Source organism: Orbicella faveolata, unplaced genomic scaffold (assembly GCF_042242905.1).
Source record: "Orbicella faveolata isolate gen_17 unplaced genomic scaffold, um_ofav_v1 contig_34, whole genome shotgun sequence".
Lineage (NCBI taxonomy): Eukaryota > Metazoa > Cnidaria > Anthozoa > Scleractinia > Merulinidae > Orbicella > Orbicella faveolata.
In genome coordinates this window covers 9,352,260-9,373,171 of record NW_028301563.1, presented here as the reverse complement: position 1 = coordinate 9,373,171, position 20,912 = coordinate 9,352,260, and the positions used below count along the sequence as shown (strand labels likewise).

Sequence of the window (20,912 nt, the reverse complement as noted above, 5' to 3'; positions counted from 1 at the left end):
TCGCTGCCTCGCTGCCTCGCTGCCTCGCTGTCTCGATCCCTCGTTTCCTCGATCCCTTGTTCCCTCGCTCCCTCGTTTCCTCGCTACCTCGTTCTCTCGTTTCCTCGATCCGTTTTTTCCTCGTTCCCTCGTTCTTTCGGTCCTTCGCTGCCTCGCTGCCTCGCTGCCTCGCTGCCTCGCTGCCTCGCTGCCTCGCTGCCTCGCTGCCTCGCTGCCTCGCTGCCTCGCTGCCTCGCTGCCTCGCTGCCTCGCTGCCTCGCTGCCTCGCTGCCTCGCTGCCTCGCTGCCTCGCTGCCTCGCTGCCTCGCTGCCTCGCTGCCTCGCTGCCTCGCTGCCTCGCTGCCTCGCTGCCTCGCTGCCTCGCTGCCTCGCTGCCTCGCTGCCTCGCTGCCTCGCTGCCTCGCTGCCTCGCTGCCTCGCTGCCTCGCTGCCTCGCTGCCTCGCTGCCTCGCTGCCTCGCTGCCTCGCTGCCTCGCTGCCTCGCTGCCTCGCTGCCTCGCTGCCTCGCTGCCTCGCTGCCTCGCTGCCTCGTTGCCTCGTTGCCTCGTTGCCTCGTTGCCTCGTTGCCTCGTTGCCTCGTTGCCTCGTTGCCTCGTTGCCTCGTTGCCTCGTTGCCTCGTTGCCTCGTTGCCTCGTTGCCTCGTTGCCTCGTTGCCTCGTTGCCTCGTTGCCTCGTTGCCTCGTTGCCTCGTTGCCTCGTTGCCTCGTTGCCTCGTTGCCTCGTTGCCTCGTTGCCTCGTTGCCTCGTTGCCTCGTTGCCTCGTTGCCTCGTTGCCTCGTTGCCTCGTTGCCTCGTTGCCTCGTTGCCTCGTTGCCTCGTTGCCTCGTTGCCTCGTTGCCTCGTTGCCTCGTTGCCCGTTGCCTCGTTGCCTCGTTGCCTCGTTGCCTCGTTGCCTCGTTGCCTCGTTGCCTCGTTGCCTCGTTGCCTCGGTGTCTCGCTGGCTTGCTTCCTCGCTTTCTCGCTGCCTCGCTGTGTCGTTGCTTCGCTGCCTCACTGGCTCGCTGGCTCGCTGGCTCGTTGCCTTGTTGCCTCGTTGCCTCGTTGCCTCGCTGCCTTTTTCTATTGATCCTTCGCTTCCTGGCTTCACTTTTTCTGCACTTCCTCGATTTTTTTCCATGCCTCATTACTCTTTTTCACATCGTGCTTGGTGAGTGTGTTTTGCTTTTACTTTTTATAGAATGGCCCCTCAATTAAATTAAGTCTAATTATTTGTAACATTTGGTCAATTAACTACTGTAAATGTTTTCTTCTAATCAAGTCCTCTTCTTCCTTTTCCTTTTTTCGTTTATTTTTATCTATTTTTTTAATTTATTCCAGCGTTTCTCTACTCCTCCAAACATATATGTAACTGCTGGTCACCGATTCCCAAGAGACCCCAGGATGCCATGGCTGTGTGGGTGGAGGAGTTGAAGGTAGACAATTTTAAAATTTGCCTCCGAGAAGCCAAGATTTTCGATGGACCTCATAAAAACATCAAAATAGTGAGTGAGCTAGATATTAATTCTCTTTTACTGGATAATTTGTAATACCTCTTAATCATCAACATCACCTTTTCTCTCCCAAATTACAATCTAGGAGAAAACAGAAACGATAAGTAGTTGTCTTCAAATACATGTATTCACGTCCGTTTGGATGTTGCCAAGTACAGCAGAGGTTAATCCAATTATTTACTATACACTGAACAAAAAAAAATACTCACTTATTTTCAATTTTCATGCTTTTTAATATGTTGCTTATTTTGTTGTGTGTCTGTTTGTTTGTTTGTTTGTTTGTTAATATTTTTTTCATCAAAAATACTAGACGTTTACATCATTGAAAACTAAGAAAAAAAAACAAGGAAACAAAATACCCCCCTTCCGCCCCCGACAAAATATACATATATATGCACTTATACTGAAATTGCGGTGCTCATAAATTCTTTGTTGGCGCTATTGGCCTAACCCTTTTGAACTTTAAAAAAATTTCCTCTGATTTATTTTGTTATTTAGCAATTATTGATTTTTTTTCTCATTACGTGTTTCCAAATTCTGCTGCAGAATTGGATGGCGTTCACGAATCTGAGAGTTGACAATTTTACCATAACCGACAGCCTCGTGTTTACCAATACAAACTCACCATCTCATCAAGATAACTACGCTTTCTGTCAAGTAAGGATTAACTCAGCCTTATTTCTAACTTACGTTACCGATACTCTATTATGGGATGGAAAAAGCAGCAACAAAAGAACAGTTTGCTTTCATGAAAAGTGGTCAGTTGCGACAATTAATTTCCTTTTTTCCTTTGTCAAGTCAACGTTGAGCTGATGTTTGAACAAAACAGAACCATCTATTATTGCAACAATGTGGCGAGCTAAATAGTTTCCAAAACCCAGTCTTCCTTGCAGCGTTCTCCTCTTTAGTTGATCAAGTAGTTCATAGAGAAGTTTCCCTGAAAGATTGACTTAAAATCGACAGCAGCAGAAAGCCCATCACTTATCAGACATGTACAATTTGTATTTTTCCTCCTAGAAAATTTAAGACTCCCTGGTTGTGAACTGAACAATACCTATAATACTATTTCCTTTAAAATTTCAGACAATAAACTTCACAGAGCCATTTTATGCTCCTCCAGTTGTGTTGGTGACGCCAAAGCGCACTGTCAACAATAACAATTCTAATCTGTCTGGGTCACATTGTAATGCCGTTACTGCCTGGGTTGAGGTAAGCAATACGTTCCAAGATAATTGGGCACACTCATTGTCAAGGAGAGGACTTAACACCGTCTATTTTCTATGGTTTGTAATTAAGCGTGTGTTTTTTATTTATTTAATTTTTTTAAACTTATTTATTTATTTATTTTTTGCTTGGTTTTTGGAGCCACGAAATCGGCCCGTAGTCATTACTGGCCCTAGTATTAACCAATCAAAGCACAAATCATATGATAAAATTTTTTCGAACCTCCTTTTGTATTATTCGTGAATCTCTGTATCTGAGTGGACTAGCAAAGGGTAGAAACGCTCGATATAATTTTCCTTTATTATTCAGCATACATCTACAACTGAAGCACGGGTGTGTGTGAAGAATTACAACAGTGACCCCAACAACAAAGATGTTATCACTGTCGACTACATGGTCACTGGAGGTAGGCAGTCAGAAACATTCCACCTGTTTATAGTTAAGGATGACTTAAGGTTTGAGAATGAATTCGAAATGTCTTTAACAAGCAAAGAAAAATTGCAGTCAAACTTCGTAATAAAAGGTTGAAAAAAGAGCATTGATTGCACCCGGAATTAAAGTTTTCGAGACGTAAATAGTAAATAATGGTGAAAAGAACCATTCAACACTGTTTATCTTTTAATGATATGCATGAAAAAATTACTCGATTCTAATTGGCTGAGAGCCGCGCAGTTCAAGTGTAACACCAGTGCAGAAAGTGTAAAACACCAGCGCAAAAAGTTTAACAACAGTGAAAATTACACATCGTAATTCTGGATTATGATTGGCCGAAAGACCGTAAAATGATGACGAAGATTTTGTCCAGAAATTTTTACAAAACTTTTCTCCAATAAGAAAAAAATGGCTTCAAGAAAGATCTTCCGGCAGTTCCTCCCCGCGAATTTTTTCATGTTTATATTATTAATAAGTAATCATACGGTTTTTCTCGTTCAATTTGGAATTAATTTACACTTGTGAGTTTTTCAAAAAGCTCACTCGTGCAAATTAATTCCAAAATGAACTCGAAACCCTATGATTACCTATACTAGGTGTAATTTATTTGCACATATAACTTGAAACGACGTAGAAACATAAGCTTGAGAGTTCCATTCGTATTTGTCTTAAAACATTACTTATTTAAACATATATTATTTTTACTTTACATGTATGTGTGTATTTATTTTTTAATTGTTTATTTAGTTATTTATTTTACATTTTTTTTTCTTTGCAAGACTTGGATCCCTGTATCGACGTGACATGTCATTATCACTGTCTGTGTAAAGCGTTTGGACCAAATGATGCTCGCTGCGTTGCTGAGGACAGTTGTCCGTCCTACCAAGAACCAGTATGCTCATCAAATGGCACAACATACGACAATGAGTGTTTGTTTCGACAGGAAATGTGTCTTCTGCAATTGAACTTTTCCGTTCAACACCCTGGTAGTTGTCAAGGTCAGAATGTAATATTTTGATTCGCTTTAAAATGAATCTTTTGACGACATCGATGATCATCGTCATTGACTTGTGTACAACTAGTAAACTCAGTCATTCCTTCTGACTTATGATTTTTCTTATTACGTTTTTAAGGATTCCCTTTCCAGCGAGGTCGCCGTCACATGCCACATATTCCTTTACTGGGATATTCGCATTGTGAAGTTATCCGCCTTAAGCCTTATGTGTTCTATCCAGACAAACCACTTGAAGTTCAGATCACTGTCAATCATATTGACACTAGTGACAAGTCATATGTACATGACGCCGCTGTGTCTTGGATTGAAAATGTCAGTTATGATCGATTCACTACGTGTGTGATGGCGGCAGGCTACAATGAACGGAAATCACATGCTAACGCGACAGTTGATTGGATGGCGTACCAAGGGGCTCCAGTGGGTGGTGTTGCCGGAGAAGTACGAATATCACAATGGTGGACTGGAACGACTTGTAAAGCTATCAATTTCCCATCGGTTAGTCTTTTCTGTTTTAACTGACATTGCCCTAACTTCACTTTAGCCTACGAAGTCACCGGACCACTGAATAATGCTTTCATTGACTAGTTCTAGCCTTTAGACAGTCTTTATTACTGGCTAGGAATCTTAGTTTCTCCTTTTTCTAGATATTAGGTTGCTGAACCACTTAACCACTGTTGTCATCTCAAACTTTTTTACGCGAAATAAATGTCCTGATTTTTTGGTTTGTTTGCTTTATTAATTCTTTTTGTTTGTTTTCCATTCAGGCGAAGTTTTTAGTGATACCCTCAGTATTTGTAACTGCTGCTCATCATCACGCCGGACTTAAGCGTGACGCTGCTAGTGTGTGGATAGAAGACGTCACGCAATCTTCATTCAAAGTTTGTTTGAGAGAGCTGCAGAACTACGCAGGATCGCACGAAGATGTTCATGTTGTAAGTGTCACAGCTTCCACCAAACAGAACCTTTATAGAACTGGGCCACAAGAATATGCCTTTATATATTTAGAGAAAATTCGGGCTAGCTAAGTTGCAATCTGTGTTAGGGTTTACTTTATAGTACGCTTTGTCATGAAAATGTATATTTTAGTTAAATACGGTTATAGCAATGCAGCTCTTCACCCATTCTTTTTTGGATTTGCTCATAAATTTAAACTTTTTCGTTTCTCTTTAAAAGAAATGGTTGGCGTTTTCCTCTCTCCACAAGCCTCTCTTCACAGAGCATAGCTCAGTCTATTTTGCTAACGCCCGGCATCCTCCTGCAGATTACAACAATGCTTTCTGCAAGGTCAGTGTCAGAGTCTTTTTAATGAGAAACATCTACAATTTGTTGGTTAAATTGGTCAAAGTAAATCATAATAGTTTGCTTGAAACTACATACCAGTAAACCTGCATTACCAACTAACTGCAAAGGTTTCTTATTGGATGCAATGGCAAATGTAATGAGAATATTTAATGTTTCTGTAGGATATTCGCTTTGTTAGGAAGTATAACAGCACCCCGAACGTGTTTGTTTCCGCGAACCATTCAACTAGCGGTGGAAATCAACAGCCAGTACACAATGGAATAACTGCGTGGGTGTAGGTAGGATGAAGGCCTTATATTTACACTCCGCTGTTTATGGAAATAGTTTTATGGCAAAGTTGGAGTGCGGGTGGAATTTAATAATTAAAAATTCCACCAAATTTTACGGATTATGTTATTAGCACCCACTGGCTCTTCTTGGGAGCAAGGTAAGAAAATTCCGACGTAGATAGAGAAATTAATTAGTTGTACCTAAATGGCACGCCAAGTTCAAGACTAAACGACAAAATATACCCTATTTTACTCCAAAACGGTCAAAATGCATTTCGGTCCTTTTCAGACTAAATGGTTTAGACAAATACTCTTATGGGTTGGATACACCTTACGGTGAATAGCTTATGCGTGTAAGAATAAGAGTTTGTAGATTGTGGGGGGCGGGGGGTGGGGGGGGGGGGATAAAAGAAAAACTGCACTTTGAGTTGCACCCTTCATACTTAAGGCACTTGTCTGACATGTCAAAGCTTTATGCAAACTATGCTATAATTATAAAGGTGCACTCACTGGTCAACATAATAACCATTAAAAGACAAAAAGGCATAAATCCAATCTCTAAGAGATCAATGATTTTTAGTGATTTTCCTCCAAGTAACTTTGTCAAACTTGAAAACTTCGGCACGGCGTTTTAGCCACAACAGTTGTAAACAACTATTGCGACTAGTACAATACATTTTAGCAAGGTTAGGCAACTAATAGTGGATTTCCAATTAGTACCAACATCTTCATTGGACTTTCAAGCGGCATTAAATCTTGCTGAGACTGCCCCTATGAGAAATACGCTAATAACGATTATGAAGTGATAATCAATTTAACTTCATTCTTGGACACTACTGATTTTGTTTTATTCTTTCTTGTAGTACATCAACAGGACCGGTGTCCGAGTTTGTTTAAAGGAATTGTACGCGACAAAGTACGATCCTCTGTCTATCTCATACACTGTTCTGTCAGGTAGGGACCAACAAATGTCTTATTTGTTTTAGTTTTTCCTTTATCAGCGATGTATGAGTTTTGGTCTCATGTTGTTGCAAGGTCAGAGATTTATCTTAAAAAAGAAAAATGGAACCAAATTTTTGGTGAGGGGGGCAAAACATGTTAAATTGGAAGCCTGACCGTGTAATACAAACAGATAGGTGTCTCGGAAAACACAACTACAGGGCAATCACTTTATCAGCCTCTCCTACTTATGGTGTATTTCTTTGTATCTACAGACATTTGTCAGCCAGGGTGGACCTACTTTGGTGGTTATTGCTACTTCACGAGTACCGCATGCGCTTCATGGCTGACCGCTGAGTCAAACTGTTCTGCGATGGACTCTGATCTGGTGACTGTACACAATCAGGAGGAGAATGTGTTTATTCAGCACCGTCATGACGGCGATAAGTCCTGGATAGGACTGAATGACCGCAGTGTTGAAGGCTCTTTTGTCTGGACAAACAAAGAAATTAGCAGCTTTAGGTTCTGGGCTCCAAATCAACCAAACGACTGGAACAACGAAGATTGTGTGCACACCCTAGGAACGAGGCATGGATACACTTGGAATGACGTACCCTGCAATAACTGCTTCAACTTTACTTGCTTTACAGGTGAGAAATCTATTATTCGCATAATCGATCGCCATTTATTAACTGTTTGATTGGTAGACCGATTGATTAAGGTTGCTTATTAAGTAAGTTTTGCTGCGAAAGTTTATTGTTAACAGCACTTTTGAGGTACAGAGTAATAGTTGCGAACAATAATAATTTCCATTAAAAAAAACGCGCATTTAGGGCGGGTAAGACTGTATGCACACACTAGGAGCGAGGCATGCATACACTTGGAAGGACGTGCCATGCATTAAGTGCCTCAACGTTACTTGTTTTACAGGTGTCGTTGATCGATCATGATTTATTAACTGATTGACCGGTGGATTGAGTGACCGAGATACGCGTATGGGACTTAGTTTCACGGAGAAAACGTACTGTTAACAGCGCTTTTGAGGAAGAGAATAGCAGCCGCAAAGAATAATTTCAATTTAAAAAAAACAAAAAACAAAAAGATATGAGCTTTAAGACCTGGAAATGTTACAGGTTTAGGCTTAATAGACTACATGTAGGTTGCTCAATGTTGTGTTAAATTGTTGCAGACCTGGACGAGTGTAATACTCATACTCATAACTGCGACGTCAATGCGGATTGTGCGAATACCGTGGGCTCATATTCCTGTACGTGTAAAGCTGGATATACTGGAAACGGACAAAACTGCAATGGTAAGTCAAAGAAACCAACAAGCCAAGGAACAAACAAATGAAACGCGCTTGGAAATAAATGAAAAAAAAAAACTTGATATCTTTTTTGTTATTATTTTATTACCGCTTAGAGCAGCTCAACTTCGAGATTTCTTCACTTTCACACTACTATAGTTGATTTAGTACACAGCAGCATTGGTTAGCTTCCTGTGTAAATAAATCTAAAAATGCTCAGTCATTGTTAAAGATGCTTTGTCTTCCTTTTATATAACTGTAAACAGGTTACCATGATCGCAAAGAAAACGGCATTTTAAAACACGCATCCTTTATTTTAGATTTAAGGGCTCATAACTCCAAAATTAATTTGGTGAACTCAATGTTTTTATCGTGGAAGTGCAATTGGCACATTTTGCAAAGTTTGAAAGAATTGTATGGGGGAAATCCAGAGCCATCGTTAATTTTCAAATATTTGACATGACCCTCAATCTGCCTTACATAAGTAATTTTTCAAAATTGTCCATGTAGTTTGAAAGCGTAGAAAAATTATTGGTGTTCCAAATGCGTTGTATCTTTATGGTAATCCATTTTGCCATGAGAATGACTAAAATCTGTTTATCAATGATCAGGCATCTTTGTGACACCACTATTGAAACGTTAATTGATATAAAGTGCTAGTATTGACCCGTAAAAAGAGTGTAACTGTTTAGAAATGATTGAAACTGTTGCCAGTTGCTCCAAAATTGTGATTGGTTATGCTTTTTGAAGTGTTACTTTTACTCTGGCGGCTTCCCCAACTTTTGTGCGAAATTTACTCCTTTAACTTTGATTTGCATGTTCAGTCGCGTGTAACGAAGAATTAGAATTCATTATCGTCCGTAATTGCGAAATCGCCTGGTCTACGCGAGGCGGGAAAAATAGGTCATGTGACTTAAGTTCTAAAAGGACCAAGTTATCATGTAACGGTATTCGAAGCCAAGTCATCAACAGTCGAAAGCGTAAACATCAAGATAGCGATCAAAGGGATCTAACGACTCAGGAACACAAATTGTAAGTCTCGAAATCGTTTGTCGCTTCAACTAAGAATGTTGGAAATAGTAATTTATCTCGCAATTATTTCAATTTCAGTTGTCTTAGATGTAACCACGGACGTAACGAACCGTGTATACTCTAGTGCAAATAAATCTGACAACTTTGTTCCCTGGGCCAATCTTCCAAATAAGTAGCACCTTCAATCATAGGAGCGAATCAAACTTTGTTTTAGACGTAGACGAGTGTTCTTCAAACTCACATAGCTGTGACGTGAATGCTGTCTGTAGTAACACTCCAAAATCTTACACTTGCGCCTGTAAAGCTGGATATTCTGGAGATGGAAAAACTTGCAGTGGTACGTCAGTATCGTCATAAATTTCTAGCATATTTCTGTTCTCAGCTTGACTGAGTCGTTGTAATATATAAAAGGACAAGAACTTTAAAACTGAAATGATTTATTTCTGCTGTGTTGTCAATGCTGACTGTAGTAACACTCCAGGATCTCATAGTTGCTCAAGTAAAGCTGGATACTCTAGGGATGGCAAAAGTTGTACTGATCAGTTCTTTAATAGAAACTGGAAAATTAACTTTCAGCACCCACAACCTCACGAGCATGTTAGCTTATTCACGTTACTAATTGACGTTCAATTGGTTAACCCATTGACTCCAGGAGTTTTTTGCGTGTTTTTTTAACATTTTGGAGATTTCAGCCTGGATATGAGCTCCAATCTACTCAAAACACAAACATTATTTTGGAGAACTGAAAACGCAATGTCCTTTCAGAGCAAGGCATTTCCTGTCATTCAACAGTCTGCGGGTTCCAGGTTTCCTGACCAACAGGAAAATGTTCGTGTCCTAAGTGAAACTAAAAGTCATGATATCTGTTACACGCGGCCCTTCCTGCGATCATCGTCATCCTGTGGACAACTACTTTGTCGCTCAGTCGAAACTTCTTGTCCCACCGCCTTACCCAATCACCGACCTCAATGCAGACTGTCTATGTCTATGTTTGTTTTTAATTTGTCAGTGTTATTTTTCAGCATGGCGGATTTTGATCCCCATCTTTCCTGAAGAAGATTTCAGTTAATGGTTTAACGGTTTAGTTTCAAATGACATCGTCACATTCGTGGCCATTTACCCCAAACAGTTGTTAATCATTTTTTGCCGTACCTTTTTCTTCAGCAAACTAGTGCGAAGCCTGGCGAAGTTTTCGATACATTAATTTCTAAAAATGTCTCGCAGTAATAGGCGTTTGCAACATGACAGCATGCCTTTCTTTCCACTAGCATCGCGTTTTACGACATTTTTGCTCGGGCATGCGCCTTTCCTTTTTCTCCTTTTCTTATCTTTTTGCTGCAGTTATTCACCTTCACTGGATCTGTTTCCAGTTCAAAAATTTCTGAGAAAGCATCATCGCGACGGCCAACTTTTACCACGGAGTAGCCAAGTGTAGTCCCAGGAAATTTTGCTCCGAGTTTTTCATTCAAATTTCTGAGCATTTTCGTGCATATTTCAGGCTCCATTGAGCCGATCACTCTAATCTGCGTATCATTGGAAATATATTTTCCTCCTGCAGACCTTGAGTATAGATGATATCAATTTTGGTCAATGATGATGACGTCAGAAGTGGAACAAAGACCAACGCTTGTCACGGCCGATTACGTCCGGCACTGGAGTCAATGGGTTAAATCTACTTCAGTTTCCGGACAAGACGCAAAGCCAAAAGCTATAAGAAAGATCGATGCGCAGAGTTTTGACACCTTCAATTTCAGAGCATCATGTTAAAAGATTTTTAGACGGATGATTCCGACTTTCTGAAATAACACATTTGCATATGCACGAGTTTTAAATGTTTAGAAGAAGATTTGCAAGAGGCTTCTCAGTGAAAGGAACATCACCAGAATTAAGCCATACGTACAGAAGAAAGTCTCACTATGTGCAATGCATCATTGTAAGTTTAACTGTACCACAGCGATAACCAATAATTATATAAAGTTTTTTTTTACATCAAAATCGGGTTGGTGATTTTTAAATTGTCAAAATCATCAAATCATCATATCATCGATAAAATCAAGTCATCCTACAAATCGCAGGTGTTCAAAGGTATGCTTGGCCATTCGTTTCAAAATTACGACAGGGTATACGCGGGTTTTTCTGCCGCGTATACTTGTTTACATACGTTACGTATGGACTTTAAGCTCATATATACGACCATTTAGATCGTGTATATACGCATTTTTAAAGGGCCACATATTTGCGTAAATTCAAGCCCGGGGATATGCGAAATAAATGCCCAAATATACGCGTCCTACAAGGACCCATATATACGCGTGCTAAAATGCGCGTATATGCGGGTCTCGTAAATTACGTTTTATATGCCAGCACGAAATGTGCTGTTCGCGTATGATAGCAATGAAAATTACTTTAACTAGGAATCGTCAATATGGCGGCAGTGGCAAAATGCCTTGTCTTGGTCTATCTGCCATTAAATGTTTGTTACTGCAGCTCTCCAGTGAATGTACCTCTAGAAACAGTTACGCGTGTTTTGAATGACTGTTCAAGATTTTATCCTAACGCTAATCGTCGTGAAGTTGCTGTGGGTAATTCTGTACATCGTTTAATGGCCTGCGTAGCTTGGCGGTTTTTAGGCAATTTGAACGCGCTAAGAAAGCGGCCAAGCCGCGATAACGAGCGCCAAATGCGGCGTAGCCACGAGGAGCCTGGGGGGTTCCTGCTCGTTTTCGCGGCTTTGTCGCTTTGTGCGCTCGCGCTCACATTGCTTAAAAAAATATCTAAACCACCAAGCTACGCAGGCTAATCCTTTAGTTGACTCATTGGACAGAGGTACCAAGGCGAATGCTGAGAGGATACGGCCGCTAGAATCGCTGGTGAGACAAATGCAATATTTACTACTTAGATGGGAAATGTTTGCATTAAGAGCAGTTCCATGCATCTCAGCGTACTTCCATTACGGCTTTGGCAACTGTATCAGCTTCTAATGGAAGAGTGGGTCGCCCAGCCTATGATATATCAATACCTCAAGGGGAGTTTTAGGAAACAGAATGTGAATTTAGTGTAAGTCCTATTGGGTCTTCACCAGATAATTCATCTGGTTGGGTTTTATCATCAAATGTGTCCCTGGCAGCTAGTATTTCCAGTATCACATATATCTTGTAAAATCACTGCGTTCACCCATATTGGTTGCGCGTACAGCATGGTTATTCCATGCCTCAACTAGGAGGTTTAACTGGTTGTTAATTCTGGAAAGAAATATGTAACACAAACAGAACATATCGATTATGCTGGTCGATTCCAGGGTGCCGTTTTCTTCCATCTGGTAGAACAGAGTGTAGTAGAACTGACCGACTTCAACAAAGACTTCTCTTCAGAGATGCTCGATTCACTGGTTGTGTACAGACAACCCAGCAATTTTGGTTCCCTTATTAAATCCCCTGTGCCATAGCATAGCTCTTCCTACCTCTAAATTTTCATCCCCTTCGTCTGAACACACTCTAGGGGACAACCTACAACTTTACTCAGCAGCCAAGAAGAGAGTGAGCCCAGTCGCAGCAGAATTGTTTGTTGCACAACTTAAAGTCTAAAGCCCTATCAAAACCACAGTGTATTACAAACCTTCAACTGATAAGGCAGTGAGGTCCATCAATGTGCCAGAGAGAATTAGGTCCCCTGACGCTGTCAACACGCCTTGTGATGGTTATTGAACCACCTCAAATCAGACCCTGCTGGGTCAGTTCGAAAAAACCTTTCCCTTGCACGCTGACGCTGAACATAGATATTTCTACTTCACAAATGACCCAGTATCATACTGATACCAGAATTGGAAAACCCACGTCAGTCTTATTTCTCGGGTTGTTCGAAAGCCGGTTAACGCTAACCCAGGATTAAAAGTTAACCCAAATAAAAATTTTTCTCTATAAAAATGTCTTCCACTGCTTATGCTATATGTAGTTTGCGATTACTCAAGTTCAAAACTGAACTGCAAACATTTCCCATCTATGTAGTAAGTATTGAATTTGTCTCACCAGCAATTCAAGAGGCAGAATTCTCTCAGCATTCGCTTGGACACCTCTGTCCTAAACGGTGAACAGAATCCACAGTAACTTCACGACGAACGATCAAGTTCTCTGCCATGTTACGAATAGCGTGAGGATAAAATCTTGAACAGTCATTCAAAAGACGCATAACTGTTTCTAGAAGTTCAGTCACTGGGGGAGCTGCAGTAACAAACATTAAATAGCAGATAGACTAAGACAAGGCATTTCACCACTGCCGCCATATTGCCGATTTTTAGTTAAAGTAAATTTCATTGCTATCATACACGAACATCCGTTCTCTTAAAAAGGCACATTTCGTGCTAGAATATACAACGTAATTTACGAGACCCGCATGTACGCGCATTTTAGCACGCATATATATGGGTCCTTGTAGGACGCGCATATTTGGGCATTTATTTCGCATGTCCCCGCGCTTGAATTTACACAAATATGTGGCCCTTTAAAAATGCGTATATACGCGATCTAAATGGTCGTATATATGAGCTTAAAGTCCATACGTAACGTATGTAAACAAGTATACGCGGCAGAAAAACCCGCGTATACCCTGTCGTAATTTTGAAACGAATGGCCAACCATACAAAGGATGGAGAACGCTATCCAGAGGACAACTGCAATTCAGAGAATAAATTGTTGTCAAAACAAAGTTAGTGATTACATTCACGTAAAACTAAGTGAGGTGATTTATCCGGTGGATTGCGTTATCCGCCAGTTGAACAACTGGCACCTGCTTAGGAATTCATATGTCGCCACTACGAAATCGCTCAATACTCGGACTACCTCCCTCACTTTCTATAACGTCATTTGTTCCACTTTTCGATGCTAAGGGTAATACCTCACTTGAGGAAAAGTACAAAACAAACAAAACGAAATAAACAAACAAACAAACAAAATTACTAATACGAGCCTCAGAACTTTATTTTTTCTTTAACGCTTATAGATATTGATGAGTGCGTCAGCGGTGTACACGATTGCCACAATTCAGCTTCGTGTACAAACACTGTTGGATCCTTCAGTTGTTCGTGTAACCATCCTTTTACTGGAGATGGATAAACGTGCAGGCATTCCGCATCAGGTAAATATGCCCCATTCATCCTGTGTTGCTGTACAATGCTTGGAATGCCGTAACTCTGCGATATAGTGAAGGGTAATACATTTTATTTCATGTTACAAAATGATATTTGTGAAATTTGATTTCCATTACCAAACATCTTAAGCGAAGAAATAGGAGATACATTTTAAAATTATTTAAATAGCCTGAATTCACCAAGATTGACTTCCGAAAGTTTTTAGAGTTTGCAGATAAAAAAACAAACGAGCAAACAAAATTAAGTTTTCTATGTCTATCAATGAAAGCATGCACAGGTGACCATACACTCCTACCTACTGGAAATGACACAACAGAATACAAATTTGGCTTTAAAACACCGAATCATATTCTAGAAATTTAGAATTGAGAATTTCTTTTTCAGTGTTTATTGCAATTGCTGTTGATTTTCCCTTCCTTGCAAAATAAAATGCTGAAGCGGAAAACAACCGCATTTGATCTTTACTTAAGAGTTCTGTGAAACAGAACCAATGAATGGCATTTTATCTATCATCGATATTTCTCTAAACAAACTTGCTTTGTCCAGCTTGTTATTGTTGCTCTTGGTCTTCTCTAGCCAAAGGTTAGATACCTTTTAATTCGATGAAAGGACAAAAAAAATAGCCTGAGACTAAAAATTAAAAGGATACTGCTGGGATTTCGCGCAAAGTAACATATTCAGAGTAATAATTTCCTATAGTGTCTATTCTTCTTTAAGTCACGTGGTGTTTTTGTTTGTTCGGTTTTCAATCTTAAATTTTGGAAGGCGAACAATCGCGCAGATCTAATACTTACTCGGCAGAAATGTGGTGCTTTCCTTAGGAGATCGCTATCAACTTGTTTACCATTTCCAAAAATAAAAAAATAAAAAAATAATAATAATATTAATAATAACAATAATAATAATAACAACAATAATAATGATAATAATAATACGCAATTTTGGTCTGAACAAAAATGGTAGGGCTTTTTTAGCTTGCCCGACTGCGAAAAGTTTCGCAAAGAAAGGAACGTCAAGAAAGTAGTCCAGAATTTTCAGCCTAGTCGGAAAATGCACTTCCGGTTTCCTTGTATCTACCAGTGTCAGGCCTGTCGCTAGTCTCATCAGTTCTAGGCGTTCAGAGTAGTTTGCTGTATATGGACGAGCCAAATCGCATAGGGGTTTTTCTTGAGGGGTACTTAATTAGGCCGCCACGCTTCGGAGCTCATATCGCATACCCTTTACTTAAAACCAGGAATGCGACAAAAACAAATACCTCATTTCGATTTCTACTGCACGCGAATGTTACAAACAAATATGCCCTTGGTGTGCTCAAATTCGAGAACTAGCGCGCATGCAACAGAACTCACTACACTAACGCAGTATACTGCCCGTACCGCAGGCACATGCTTTATTGAGCTTGAATGAGCTCGAGCTGATAAACTATGGCGCGTTTAAGTTCTTGGACATTTTATAAATGTTAATAGGTATATACTTTCTGCTGCGCATTACCCTTCGTGTGAACTGTACGTAGGAGAAGTCCCTGCGACCATTCTCTTCGTGTAAACTCTTCAGGGGTCTAGTCGATCTAGTTGCAGGGACTAGTCGCAGGGACTAGTCAACTCGTGTGTGTCGACCTTAAGGCAAGGTGCTGTATGATCTCACCCTTTGTTGACAGAGCAAGCAACACATTAATATTAAGCCGAATTACAAAAACTAAATAAGAACAGAATGCGTGCATAAAAAACACACAACATTTTGCTCATAGCATTGTTTGAATTGTTCCGTTTGTTTGTTATGTATAGTTTTCAAATCCGCACAGTTTTTTACACGAGATTCACGGTTAAACGTACTTTCGATGTCTTCCCCAACTTATTCGCTACAATGACCTCCTTTTTTTTTTCTTTTTCTTTTTTTTTTTTTTCTTTTCCGCCTCCGCCGGATTTTTTTTTCCGCCCTCGCTGGGAGCCTGTTCGCAGGTTAGTTCACTTGCCGTGCTTCCAGCCGTTCGAACGGATACCGTAAGAAACGTTTTCACGTGAGAGGTCACATATTTGCCGATGCATTTAAGTGGTTGAATCGGCAAAGTTATTCTTTTAATGACGCTTTTAGGGTCGAGAAAGTAAAATTGGCGATGTACTTACTTCTTTTTACATGACGCGTGATTGGTAAAAAAAGTTCTCCGTGATGCGTGATTTAATAGAAAAATTCAGTGTGATGCGTTATTGGTACCCCACCTTTGCTATCCTCTTGAACCCTTTTTTCGGTGCTTCTCACCGTCTGAGGGGAACGAAGTCAGCGGGGCTAGACTGATCAATTTGGGTTGTCAAAAAAGCAGGGAAAAAATTTATTTCTATCAGAAATTTTAAGTTAAACTCAATGTATGCATGCATAACACGATATATGATTTTGTAGTTTAAGGTAGTTTAATGTAGTTTTCATTTAGCAAAATATAAACAGAGAAACAAGGATTTCATAGCCTTCAGCATAAGGAAAGAAATTCTGAACAAATTTCTGTCTTAAAACTTTCTTAATTTCGTCGCTTTGCTCTGCCGATTTCGTGTCCGGCGCGGAGTCTGTGCTTTCTTTCTTTCAGTCGCTGAGACCGGTTTGTCGCGCCATCTCATGAATTTGGTGAGAATAAGCAACTTGATCGTGAAAGTAAACTGCATTTTCCTCTAATTGACAGACTTTTTCCATACTTATTTCATAAAAGCGATAGGCCATTCTTTCTATGGGTTTACCGGAGCAATAAGCCACTCGCGATGCTGGGAGAACACTCGAAAAGCTTGTAAATCATTCGCCTAACGGCTCGTGAGTTACGAGCTTGTCTCGTGTTCACCCAACATCCCGCGTGGATTATTGCGCTAGTAAACCCATAGAAGAGTGCTCTCTTGCTTAACTAAAGCACACGCGAAGCTGGAACTGACCAACTATAGCCTGTACAGCCCCTTAAACATTTTTTAATGTCTTATAGATATATACCTTTTACTGTGCATTGACCGTTTTCGCTGAAAGAGTTATTCTTGATTAAACGAAATAAATATCATGTTAGCCTTCTGCATTCGAAAGGAGGTCTAGGGACAAGTATTTCAGTAGAGAACTAAACGGTAGTGAGTGCTGTTAGTTGAAGAAAGTTGCGTACTGTCTCGAAAAGGTGTCTGTTTGTTGCATATTTCGGTCATTCCGGTCATTCAACAACACTACCAAGTGACTAACGCGTCGTCTTACTTTTAGGGTTATGGTCATTGAATTTTTTTCTTTTCTTTTCTTTTCTTTTTTTTTTTTTTTTTCATTATTACTTTAATTTTTAATGGAATTAAGGCAAGGTGCGATATGATCTCACCCTTTGTTGACAGAGCAAGCACGACATGAACATTAAGAAATTACAAAAATTAAATAATAACAGAATGCATGCATAAAAACACACAGCATTTCGCTCCTAAAAGTTTTTTGAATTGTTCCGTTTGTTTGTTATTAAGCAATTAATGACTGGCCCCAAGGGAAGCATTGAGGTCAAGGGGAAACAAAACTCACTGTTTCCCAAGAGGCCAGTCATTAAGTGTTTTGTTACATCTTCTGACTCAAAAATAGAAAAAAACTGCGAAAAAATGATTTGCTTGACGCCTACGGTGGCTGTGCTTGCAGTACTAGCGGCAGTCAAACCGAGCTGTCCTACCAAAACGACACGATAATAGTCTTTTTCTTCGCAGCTAACAAAAATAAAGACAATACTAAAGTTGCTTTGCTTTCTTCTAATGCTTAACTCGAGAATTCTGGGTTTGATTTGACGAGGAACAGCATATTTTGTTGTAAATGACACAACTGTTTTCCTACCCGGCAAGTGGCGACAGCGATCAAAGAGCGAGTTGTCGAACGCGGGCGACCCATTTTTTTGCGCCAAATTAAAAGCTTGAAGACACAAAATGTTTAAATTTTCCCCTTTGTTAAACTGATATGTTTTTGCCGAATTATAAATCCCTTTTCCTGAATAATGAATGCCTTCTCTAGCCGGAGAAACGTTGCCCGACTTCAATGACCTTTTGACATCAGGCCGACTGGCACACAAGTTTGCCGCCGTTTCAAGGAGCAAGACCTGATCACATGCGAGTCGAAAGTGCAAGTTGTTTCCCTAGGAAGTTAGTGAGTTTTGACCCATGGCACGTGACACGTTCTCCTCCTATGGGAAAACGTATTCGAGTTGGGAGTTATAACAAATATAGTTGTCAAATCCACGTGTTTTTTTTTTTCTTTTTTACACGAGATCCACGGTTAAACGTACTTTCGGTGTCTCCTCAAACTTACTCGCTGGAATGACCTCCTTAAATTGCTCTGTAATGATGTAGTTCCAAATTGACGTCATTGTTCCAAATTTAAATTTAGCTTGGCTAATAGATAAAAATTTTTGTTTCTCAGAATGTCAAAACTATCAATCTTTGACCAGTGCTGACAGGAAGGTGACCTACAAGACCTTCCCCTATGACAAATGTGACAGTGGACTTGGTCTTGGCTGGTATCGTTTCCAAGGGGCTGCGGGCACAAGAATGCCTACTTCATGTCCACCTGAATACAGGTGTCACTCTGATGCATCCGGCTGGTTAAATGGTGGACATCCTACAGTGGCTGACGGCAAAGTCACCAGGCAGGTCTGCTTTCACCTCTTTTCAAGCTGTTGTTGGCGATCCACCAACATTGAAGTGAGAAACTGCGGCTCTTTCTATGTGTATTACTTGAGCGGTACACCCGACTGTGATCTCCGCTATTGTAGCACGGACTAAGCCAAAAAATATACTTATTACATGTACGTAGTGCGTAAATCTCAAATTTTTACAAAAAAAAAAAAAAAAAAAAAAAAAAAAAGACGATTAGAAGTGATTCAGAAACGTCGATACTCAATTTTGTCCACCTCTGCAATGAAAAAAAGAAACAATTTCTCTATCTTTATCTAGTTTAACGTGGTACACACTGTTTATCAATTGTTATCCTACATTGATTATACCTGTACTAGAGTAACTACTAGTCAATTTACATGTTATACTGCTAAAAAATATACATTTTAATTTATTATAATTTTCACTTTTTCTTAATATGGAATAAGGAATATAGTTAATCCGTGACATGGGTTTTTGAGGTTTACTGATGCAATATAATCAGTTTTGAAATAAGTACACCGTTAAGGAGTAGTTACTTGAGTTCCACAGACAACAAAACACCAAAACAAAACAAAACAAAACAAAACAAAAAAACAAACAAAAAAAAAAACAAAGAAATAGAAGGTAGTTAATCATTAGTCTACAGGGCACCGTATTTCCTATACATTTTAGCGTATTTTCTTCGGAGTGATGATTCACAAGTTAAAATATAGGTAGAGCTTAACATCTGGGACACCATAGAAAATTGATTAAGAGAATCGCAGGCTACAACGCTAATGTTACTTACTGACTTGAAGCTTCCATTGAACGATCCCCTCCGTATTCCCACGGAGTATCACTCGGACTGCATGTTTCTCGACTATCGCCCTCCACGACACAAGAAGCAACAGGGGACGAGTCAGTGCTTCTTCTGTATTCTGTATCGAGGAGACCTGAAATGAGATTCAGCATTGCTTTACTTTTACTGTGACAATACCATACTACACTGGTCATATGCATGTTCCCGCCGCTTTTCTTTAGTCGGTGTGCCCAGATTGAGTCCGCGCTCCACATTCATGAAATAAAAATAGATTCATGTGATTTAAACAGTGGCCGACGAAAAGAGCGACTAGGCTTACTACTGTAGAGAACGTTAAAGAGCAAAACTTAGTAATATCGCTAGAAATTAAAGACGAATTTGTTGTAAGATTCATAGCGTTATTGAAATATCGATTGAGTAGCTTGATTAAAGAAGATATTCAGAAAACAGTCAGTTTGTCTATTTTTTTGTTGTTGTTGTTGGTGATGGAAGAAACAGACCACAGGTTAGAAGGTGGTGAAGGGTATTTTCGTGATTCGCGAATGGCCTAATTTTTTTCCCGTGAAATGCCTTCTTCTTGTGAATCATGATTTCATTAGAAGCGTGAACCGTAATTTTTCAAAACAATTCTCCGTGAAAAGAGAAAAAAAGTATTTAATTCGTCGTGAACTGTGATTCTGGTTGTATCTTCTATTATTTTCGACCGTAATTAACAATATTGCGACGCCGTGACAGGACAATTATCCCCCGTCGTGTTCTTGCTCGAATTTCTTTTTGCTGCGCGCAGGATAAGAGGTGGGCGAATGATAAAGAAATCTAAATAACAAGGCTGAGTCCTTGGGAGTTATGCAAAAATGTCATTTCCTTTTTTTTTTTTTTTTTTTTTTTCGTAAAACGTGAAATGCCGATTTTACTTCCCGTGAATTGTGAAAGGCCCCATTTATTTTCCGTGAGACGTAATCTTGACACCCCCACCCCCCGCCGCCCCTCTCTGCCATCGTCAGGTTAATTAGTCGTCTGCCTAATAATGGGCCAGGAAGGTGCGATGGCCTCATGGTTAGTGCGCTCATCTCCGTATCAAGCGGTTTGGGTCCGAGTCCTGGCCTGGGACATTGTGTTGTGCTCGTGGACAAGACAAGAGTAGAAATACTCCTATAGTGGCTTCATGTTACAGAAGCAGAGATAAGCTCCGGCTTGATGGGCCACTCGGCTAGTATGCAGCATTACCTTCACCTAGTAGTAATGGGCCAAAAAAAAGTGTCTGTCAAAAGTTTTCTTACACATTGGTAGTTGCAGTTTTTTGTTTTGTTTTGTTTTGTTTTGTTTTGT

General features: G+C 40.1%; 1 pseudogene across 1 annotated transcript; it reads left to right on the top strand.

Annotated features, from left to right (window-relative positions):
- The first annotated feature begins 1,347 nt into the window (after positions 1-1,347).
- LOC149104656 (uncharacterized) lies at positions 1,348-20,032 on the top strand (annotated as a pseudogene). Its single transcript, XR_016201195.1, has 14 exons — positions 1,348-1,482; positions 2,038-2,148; positions 2,575-2,700; positions 3,025-3,121; positions 3,927-4,145; positions 4,281-4,657; positions 4,927-5,094; positions 5,336-5,446; positions 5,626-5,742; positions 6,597-6,687; positions 6,948-7,322; positions 7,862-7,984; positions 14,006-14,140; positions 18,549-20,032. The product of XR_016201195.1 is annotated as an uncharacterized LOC149104656 (transcript).
- Positions 20,033-20,912: the final 880 nt, after the last annotated feature.